This window comes from Patella vulgata, chromosome 8 (assembly GCF_932274485.2).
Source record: "Patella vulgata chromosome 8, xgPatVulg1.2, whole genome shotgun sequence".
Taxonomy (NCBI): Eukaryota; Metazoa; Mollusca; class Gastropoda; family Patellidae; genus Patella; species Patella vulgata.
In genome coordinates this window covers 9,135,443-9,146,024 of record NC_065886.2, presented here as the reverse complement: position 1 = coordinate 9,146,024, position 10,582 = coordinate 9,135,443, and the positions used below count along the sequence as shown (strand labels likewise).

General features: G+C 34.9%; 1 long non-coding RNA gene across 1 annotated transcript; it reads left to right on the top strand.

Moving 5' to 3' along the window:
• The first annotated feature begins 3,527 nt into the window (after window positions 1–3,527).
• LOC130014147 (uncharacterized) lies at window positions 3,528–9,041 on the top strand. The gene is made up of 3 exons (XR_008789162.1): window positions 3,528–3,628; window positions 8,207–8,339; window positions 8,978–9,041. It is a non-coding gene; the product is annotated as an uncharacterized LOC130014147 (long non-coding RNA).
• The last annotated feature ends 1,541 nt before the right edge of the window (window positions 9,042–10,582 follow it).

Sequence of the window (10,582 nt, the reverse complement as noted above, 5' to 3'; positions counted from 1 at the left end):
ATTGAATATGTTAAAATGTAATACAGCCAAAGGGATTGACATGTACAAATAATGTGTGAATAAGTGCACTGCGATGTGGGTGGGTGTTTGTGAGGCTGTATATTTTGGTTGATTGGTGTGTGTGAAAGGGGTGTGTGTCATCATTAGTCGATTTGGTGATACGAACTATGTTACGTTTAAGCAAATCTATAATCTACCTGTTATCATCAATTAAGTATGTAAGTCCTGAAAGGCATCTAACTTTTTGAATTATACTAATTGCCGACTTGAACTAATTTGTATATTTTATTTATTGATTAATTTATTCATATTTACAAGAAAAATGTATGATTGGTTACATATTTCAAGAGATAACATATAATTCGTATAATGCGTGTAGGATACATGTTTATGATTGGTTAGATTTTTCAAAGCAAAGACAAATGTGTAAATTTTGTGACGGGTAATTTTAAACGATATAATTCGCGCCATGTGTTGTAGTGGGGTCATTTGGTAAAGATTCGTGCTCCCTTATAACATGATTATACCACCGGTAGACACTCTAGATGAGTGTTACATGTTGGGTTCAGCATACATTGTTCCGTCCCGTAAATGTATATGTATGTATTTGAGGAAATATATTCGACCTGTAAAACGACGATAGAAAAGAAAGCAAAAGTTATTACATTTTGCTCAATTAGAATTACGTCCTCTATATTTCACTGTAAAAATGCTGTGCCAACATCTGTGCGTTGGTATGGCAGTGTGTGGGTCTGTGTGCATGGGAGCTGTCGAGTATGAATATACAGTTCATATTGACATATTCAAATAGGTAATCAGGCTTTACCTGTATCCTAGAGACCGGGATAATAATTGTAAGCGCTTTGAGCATAAACTTGGTTTATGGATATAGCGCATTATAAATATACTCATTATTATTATTTAAAACAATCAATACGCTAACATATTATTTAATACAAAATTGGCTATAATTATCTTTTTATTTTAAATAACATTTCTTATACGTTAACGGCATAATTTTTTAACAGTTCGAACACAGCAAAAAAAAAAAAAAAAAAAAAAAGAAAAAAGGAAAAAAGTTAAAGCACATCTGTTATACACTGAAAAAACACTTGTGTTGGATCTCAACACAAGTACTTGTGTTAAAACTAATCTACACAAGTTATGTGTTGTTTTGCATTGCATTAACACAAACTTGTGTCGATTTATAAAATCTTGTGTTTTTTTCATATCATTAACACAAGTAATGTGTACCTTCCAAGATTTGTTTTCTTTTTAAAAAAAAAAACTCCATACAAAGTCTGAATTCGGGAGTCGTCAAGTTTTAAGAAAAGTAATAAAGGGCTTAATTCACATCTCGAAAATCACATGCTGTTCTTCACTGGAAGGGTGTGAGTACCAATTAATCAGACAATTGCCAGACAGACTTGAATGTTAATTGATGTTAAGTTGTCTGTAAAGTTAAAATGTCTGTCTTTTTTTATTGACCCAATAAACTGATAGATCAAATGAATATATAGTGTACATGTGATTTTCAGCACCCTGGTGTTTTCGAAAATTGATTCAATGTACAATGAACAAAAAAAATGAGTAAAACTCTTAATAATGTAATTGGTTGATGTAATCGAAATTGGACGGTATTGGTTAACTGAAAAGTAACCAATCAAATTTAATTGATCATCCACGTGTATCTCATAATCGACTTATTGATATAATGGTTCTCCAAGTTATCTATACATTTTGTCTGCGATATCACTTCGGTGGAAGCGGACGTAAAATACAACTAACTAAGAAGAAGTATCTATACTTTAGTCATTGCGACAAATTCTTTCTTTGATATTATATCAGCGACATTCAGTTAGATGGATGTAGTGAAGTTAGCATCAACAGGGTGCTTTAGCCGTGATATTTTAAAAAAAATAATAATGGTCACATAGAATACCAGACCGCAGGTTTGTAAATTTTTACAAAAAATAAAACCGTGTATTTAATTTAGCATGTATATATTGCTTCTATGTATATAATAATTCGTTTCGTTTAAAACAGTCAGATTTAGAACTACTGCCACTGACTGCACCGGAAGTCTATTTATATAATGGCGCCACAAAGAAAATTTTTTTGATGTGTTCTAAAAGTGTTCCGCTAATTCAGCAATCTAATGAATCTGTCTTAATTTTTCTGAAATCGTGCTTAATTATTATTAGCTAATCGGCGCTACACCGTTGTTCAAATACTTATAATTGCAAGAAACCCCCGACTAGGACCCGCAGGTAAGAATCTGTCTTGATTTTATAGTAATACCCGGTTGCAATTATTGGCCGCCATCTTTGATTTTTATAGACGTTCGGGCAAAAGGAGAAATGTATATCCAGACATGGACTATAGCTAGATACTAACTTTTGTGTTAGTTGTTTAGTTGAAATGTAATCTTATTTCTGTAAAAGAAAAAAACAACAACAAACAAATCAGCCTTTTTTTATATCAATGTCATCAATGTGTAGGCCTAATATTAGACTTTCAATGATTCAGAAGTTTCTCTACAGTTTCGTTATTTTTTTTTCCAGTCATTGATGTTAGCATGTACTACACAAAGAAAAACAGGTAACAGAATTTCATTTCCTTTTAATATATTTTTTTAATAATGGCCAATAATTGTTATTGTATGTAACACGAAAAGTATTTATCTCTGTAGAGAGAGGGCGAGTAAATACTAAATGGGGTTTAAAGTTCACTAAATTCACTTGACACAAACTATGCCATTCATTTCCTTGTATTAAATTGGTCGAATCAAGTAGGTCCATGCTATATATATGTCCTAGAATCAAGTAGGACAGGTAGTCTTCTTCCGCCCTTTTTCTGAATACTGTCTCATTCTATTGCCATCTGTGTATGTTGTGTTATATTAATTCTGCATAATTAACTCTAGTTAACCTAGTTAACTCTATAATAATAAATGAATTTAATATATAAATAAATAAATAAAATATAAATAAACCAATAATATATTTGTAGTTTAATATGTTTTATCTTATCATTACAGGCAAAGCATGAAGCCAAAGGAAATGTTTTTACCAAGGCATGTTCCTCAATAGCGGAGAGAGTTTTATCCAGTGTCTGTTCTGCAGAAGAACCCATTCATAGCAGACCACCCATTGCAGCACTTGTAAGGTCGCTATAAAGAACCCGACAGACTCTGCGACCAAAAGATCCCACTGACGTGTCGTCAAGCGTAAGTACTCATGCAATTAAATACCCATGTATATAAGAATTTATTAACATGTAATTAAATGTACAATTTTATTTATTTATTAACATGTACTTAAATGTACTTTTTTATTTATTTTTTGTTTTAGCTTGACGAAGATTTCATCGATCATAGTGCACCGGGATTTTATCAAAAAAGAGTAAAAGTTGGGGAAAGGCGCCATCACATTTTTTGTACTGATAGACGATGCAACTACTCGCACGCGCAAAAACTTGGTATATGGATGCAACTTTTCGGGTGGTGAACAAGCCATGGTCTCAGCTGTTGTCCATACACGCCTTCATTAAGACTGGAGAGACCACCCGACAGTTACCATTGGTGTTTTGTGTAATGTCGGGTAAAAGCCAAGACGACTATTATAAGGTAAATAGCACTTACTGATTGAATTACTATTAATAGTAAAAAAGGACTATTATTTGGGACCTTGAAATTGTCACAAATGGGTCGCACTAACAGCGACATTTGTTTCAGGCATATTTGTTTCATCGGTGACACGTGTGGTGTCATGTGAATGCAACGACAACAGCCTGGTTGATTGATTTGTTGATTGGAGTTCAGATGTCTACATTAAAATCGACCACTTTCAGGTTGCCGTATTCACGGCCAGGCAAGACCGACTTGAAATTTCTAGAAATTTTTCTGGGGGAGACAGGCCCCAACAAATCCCCCGACGGTGCGTTTCACAACTCAGCTGCAAGGTGATATATGCATATATGCAGCATAGATAATTAAAACTTCTATTCAAGTTAAACCAACTGTATCTATTTAATTAAGTCTTACGTCGAGCTGAATACATTTTATGATTTATTTTCATCTATTGGTGGTTAACAGTGTGTAACTAAAAACTAAAATTGGATCTTATTATTGCCAATGATATAATGTACATGTAATAGCAAGTGTATATATATTTTTTGTTCAGTCTGTACACAGTAACATATCTGAGAACCATATTATTATCATTTCTGCCCAAGGCTCCCTGTGCCTTGTAGTTAGCAGTGATACAAGGCAATTACCAATTTTCCATGTTCTTGGCCTGAAGAAATAAAATAATAAAAGTCAAGTTTTTATTATTATGCAAGTGGAAAAATACAATTATTCATAGTATGATTTGAATAAATACAACTGATTTGAAGTTGGAATTATTATTTGTCTAAGATGACTGGGCATTTACAAATTGAAATAGCTACTCTTCATCAAGAAAATACATGAATATTTTTCCCAATTCACCTGGATTTTATTGTAGGTCTTTGTACGTGAAATAGCTTTATTTAACGTCCGCTACCACCAAAGTGATATTGCAGAAAATTAACAAATTCGGATTCCCTTTTAAAGGAAATTGACTGCACTATCGCTGGATTGTATTATATAGGTCATGTCAGTTTTTTTCAAAATGGCGCCCAGAACACAAAACAAACATTGCAATTCAGGGCTGACTGGTGTCGAGGCTGTATCCTAAGAATGATTTTTTGAATATTTAATCACACAGAAACACAAGTATGCACATGCAGTTATGATATAATATTAAATTAGCTTACCTCAAATACCTCGAAATATACTGTTTGGTCAGTTTGTCCGCCCGCCATATTTCTATTAATCACACATCCTTCGGCCAATTAAAATGGACGTATATTTTGTTTTAACCGAAACGAAAAATTTGCGTTATAAATAGTAAACGAGCTTGATTGACCGACCACTGCTAATGTTTTTTCGTGAAACGGTATAACTGCAATCAACACACGGCCGCCATTCTCGATGATTGACAACTCACATTTTTCCTCATCCACCAAAGAACCGTTAGGTTTCTTTGAACATACTGTAATAACATTGGGATTATCAGTTAATCAGCTTTAATTATCCCGCTTTGATCGTTGCCATTTCTTATATTTTCCACAAAAAAACTTTGCCTTGTACGCACTAATTTATCAATTGGTATTGCCATCTACGACAAGCATGTCAACGTGCAGCTCACGGATTATCGTTAACAATTTCTAGGGGCTTGTAAAAAAAGATTGCATGTCGTGTAAATATTTATTTTGTTTTTTGTGTAGGTCATTTTCAAATAAATTCATCAGCATATTATTCGTTTTAAATAAATATAAAACTTTTATGAGAAACGATGATTATCAAAGAACCGTAAGTGCAACTAATGTTTTATCGTTTGGTTGAGCCTTTTACTAACCACGTGTTTCATGTTAATAAATATTTTCTTTCGTGTTTTGTTTGAATTGGCCTATTTCTAATAAATTATCCCGAGTCCCAAACGTCGTTAACCCGAGTCCCAAACGACGTATACCAAAGTCCCAAACGTCGTATACCGGAGTCCCAAATGTCGTGGTCATATTTTTTTGAGTCCCAAATGACGTGAGTCCCAAATGACATGTAATCAACCTAGAGTTGTTGTTAGTGTTTGTCGGATAGATCCTTTATACTTACTGGCGCTAGGTAATTTCGAGGCTAATATTGTTCAATTTTATTTGAATGATTTGCTTGCGCGTACCGTAGGAGTGTTTTAGAAACAGTGTTTGCGCAGGTTCGAGAATGGCTGAAGAACATGAAAACACTTTCATGAGTCTCGAACATGAGAGAACGGTATCCATGGTAACAAGATGAATTAAATTTATACAATCTGTTACGATAACTTGTTTAGTATTTACTTCGCTATTAAGCATAATTTTGATAAATTATGACACCGTTTTACTCCTTTTCAATTCTTTGGATGACGATTACATCACCTTTTGATACGCCCTCGTCCGTAGGTTTGTCCGTCGTCTACAGAACTGATTATTTTAAAATTGATATGTTGTTTATTTTAATGAGATGAATCCTATTTAATTTCAATAATTTCTGTTAGTTTCTTCTGGAGTTATGGCCCTTGTTTCACTTTGTGAAATTCATTTGAATCTTTTAAATTAGTGAAACGAAGACGTCTATTAAATTTCTGCGATTTCTGTGAATTATGTCTAGAGTTGTGGCCCTTGTTTCACTTTTTCGAACCTTGTGAACGCTCGAACAACAAAATTATCATCCGATTTGTATGAAAATTGTATGCATTATTTAAATTAGTAAAACACAAAACTAAAAAATCTGTCAAATTTCAACAATTAAGGCCCTTGTTTCAGTTTGTAGAACCTTTGTAAACCCACAAACGACGAAAATTATAATCTTGTATGAAATTTTCTTGTAAATGCCCACATTACCTACAAAAGAATGAATATGCGACAATCCCTGTTGACTGCGCAAACGATTAAACTGCTGTGGGCATATGTTTCGTTGCCTGGCAACCTAACTTACTTCATGTTATACTGGCCACATACTACATCCAATTTTCGAACGGTATTAAACTTCTAAATTAATAAATGCACCCATGATGCTGTTTTCTCAGCAGTTATCGATGCGTCGACCTTTGTAAACCCACAAACGACGAAAATTATAATCTTGTATGAAATTTTCTTGTAAATGCCCACATTACCTACAAAAGAATGAATATGCGAAAATCCCTGTTGACTGCGCAAACGATTAAACTGCTGTGGGCATATGTTTCGTTGCCTGGCAACCTAACTTACTTGATGTTATACTGGCCACATACTACATCCAATTTTCGAACGGTATTAAACTTTTAAATTAATAAATGCACCCATGATGCTGTTTTCTCAGCAGTTATCGATACGTCGACCATGTTTGTTCTCCCTCACACCAGCTATGAGGTACTGTGGGATTTGAGACCGGGAATGTGTTCGTGAACGCATTCCAGACTGCTCAAGTCCGACAAGAACCCATTCTCCGTCCGTTCTCTGCACCGGAACACTGTTTCGAATACACCCTAGGGGTATTTAGCAAAGGGAGGAAACCGGAGGACCCGGAGAAAACCCACAAGGCTGGACAGGCGACCCTATTCCTAGTCACATTCAAGTGGGGAATCACATAATAATGGCCTATTTCAAATAAGATATTTGCATATAAAGAAAGTAGGCTTACAGCCTCTTTCAAATGTGATATTTGCATATAAAGAAAGTACAAACTTAAATCGTCAGTGCTGGATAAACTAGCCAAAGGATTTGGCTGAATCAATTGGCGCTAAACTTCACCTAGTTTATCCACTGACATACGCCCGAATCAAACATGTTTGATATATTTGGCCGAATTGTATTTGAGTGGTGTGTCCGCTTCGCCGAAGCATTCGTCTGATTTTAGAATTCATTAGCCAATCACCACTCATTCATATCGAGTGGGTATCGCAAACTAGCAGTCGAACTGTGACACGGGTGCTACAGCCAACAAATTCCAACTACCATACTATCGGCTTAAATGTACGCCAATGGGACCTCAGGTTTTGTGTTCCATTGAAACGACTAGAAATGAAATGGGGTTTAACGTCCTACTGTTTTGCTCCGAACTGGGCTAATGAAGACAGGCATACACCACACAGTGTGCTATGAGGTGTATCGAATTCCAACTGTCAAGGGATCTTTTACGTGCACGCCAACGTGTACACGGGACCTCGATTTTTCATTTCATCCGAATGACTAGACAGCTGTCCTTGTCAGGTCCTCCGTCCTGCATCACTGACAAGGGGGAACCACGCCGGGAAATCTGGGTGAACTTTCTTGGCCAATGCAGGGATCGAACACCCGACCTCCAGGCTAGCGAGCCAGCGTCTTACCCACTTAGCCACCATGACGACTAGGCATGGAATCCATGCTGAAAAATTCAAATGAGCTTTCTCGGTCAACACTGGGAGCGAACCCGCAACCTCCCGGGTACCACATGACTCTCTTCTAATTACTGTGACAGTCCAGTCACATGACAAACAAGGGTTATTAAAACAGATTTTCAAGGCTTGGGTGAGATCTTCGGGATTCAAATGGTTTTAGATATCACACAGTTTGTATATGGTAAGGTATCTTACATGTTTATTACATGTCACATATTCATATTTTTCAGTTTCCATATTAGATGCCATAGCAAATCAAAGATCATATAATAAAATAAGTCAAAAAACCCAAATATGGAAAAAGAAAGAGCTGAAGAAATGGTGATTTGAGCACCTATGCTTTCTCATAGGTGTTTTTGGAGGGTGAGTGTTCAATTCTAATAGAAAAGATTGTTGTTATGGTATTTTAGAATCTCACCATAATGTGTTTGGCACAATATATCCCGGTTGGAGCTGATGTGACATAAACCTCCATTTCATTTTATTGTTTTGAAATTTAAAATTCAGTTTAGTATAGTAAATTTGTACACGTACATGTATGTGCACAAACAGAATCTTACTTATGTCCAGATACATGTAGATATGACTGTCTCATCTGTGGGGGACCACGGTGGCCAAGTGGGTTAGACACTGGCTCGCATATTTTAAGGTCGCGGGTTTGCAGTAAGACATTGCAGTACGGAGGACTGGGCTAATGAAGTTGGGCATATGCCATACAGTGTGCTACGAGATAAATTTTGCCGGTTACCGTGACCTTAAGGCCTTCTCTTGTATCAAATTCTAACTGCCAGGGGATCTTTTACATGCACACCTATGTGTACACGGGACCACGTTTTTTTGTTCAATCTGAATGACTAGACAGCTGTCCTTTTTCATTTTGTCTCATCTGTGACAAAGCAAACCAACACATTACAATACAATTTAATTAAATTAAAACTTTCGTCTATTTAAATATTGAATCGATTTAAGTCAACTAAAACATAGTATGTTTTTTTTCTCAGTTAACTACATCAGAAAGATCAAGACAGTTGGAAATGGCTATTCATATTATGGAAACTTTTTCTCATAGAGCTTGATAATCAGGTAAAATGTAAGTAACATACATATTTGTATTTTTAATCATCAACTAGTTCTATACACTTGATTGGTAATCTAGTTATTCTTCTTGGGGCAATGCCTAGGACTCTCCTATTCAAGTCTTGGCATTCTTGATTTTTGACAATCACATCCATTGATTTTCTTCAAGTTGTGATAGACCCTATGTGTATTTTTACAGTAAATAGCAGTATAAAAATGGACAATATTTTACTTTTCAAATAGATTTTAATAGGTAATATCCAATTTGTTGTCGATGGAAATAAAATATAATAATCTACCTGGGTCTGTTACTGGACAAGACACAATAAGTGTTACCCAAAGATGAAACAAAATAGAGACTCAGTCTCGATGTGGCAAAATAAATTGTTTATTTAAACATTGTGAACCATAAATAGTAAGAAAGTATTCTTATTGCCTACTTTTTATTTTTTAGGCTGAAAGATTATTTGATGTATGATAACAACAAGAGATCCCAAGCATCAATTTATTTTATAATTCTGGAAAAGAATGCATTTGACCCAATTTTTGAATATTTTTTTTTGTTTTTACTGTTAAATATTCATCCCAAACACAATTAGATTTTAATTCTCTACAGAAATTTATGTATAATATAGAATGTAAAGTGACATATAAATCACTTAGAATTTGGTCGGAAATCATAAAGTATTTAATAGGCATAGTCTAGAAACCAAATGTAGATCAAATATACCCAGAATTACAAAAAACCTTGACCTACATTAAGGTGACTTTCCCTTGCTTATGAAATGAAATAGGGTTTAATATCCTACTTTTCTGTGTTATTATGGTGATTCTGCCCTACAACCTACTCTTATATCAAATATTTCAACTGTCAAGGGTTGTTTAAAGGGAACCCAGGAGGGCCGAATGGTTAACACACGCACATTGGATCAGAAGGGTCTGTCATTGAGTCAGATAATTCAATTGTCAAGGGTTCTTTAAAGTAAACGCAGTGGGGGTAGTTTCAATTCTGGGCTTATACCCAATTATCCCTTGCCATGTCCTACACTACTGACGTGTGGGAACTATGTCGGAAAATCCAGTTGAAATTTCTCGGCCAATGCACTCACTGAACCACAGTGGCTCCTCCTTGCTTTTGACTTGTGATTATTTATATATATTTTGTACATATTATTTAATGTTTGCGATTTTCTCTGATATTTTTTTATTTTTCAATCCTGTAATCTTGATGCTTTGCTCCTTTTATGTACAAAATATTCATTTTGTTTGAGGAAAAGGTTCTACATCATTTTATTACTCCTGCAAAATAGTGCATTTTTCTTTTGTTAGATTTCTGTGTATGCTAGTTATTTCTAGATGCCTCACAAATCACTTGTAATATGACTTTGTAGCACTTTTCAGTTTCTGAAAGTATTTCAATTTAGTGCATAATTAATCTAATTAGGGCTTGGTTTGGATGTTATTAAATTTAGATATATTTGAATAATATATTTTGGGGGTATGGGGTAGGGATCTTTCTTTTCTCAGTT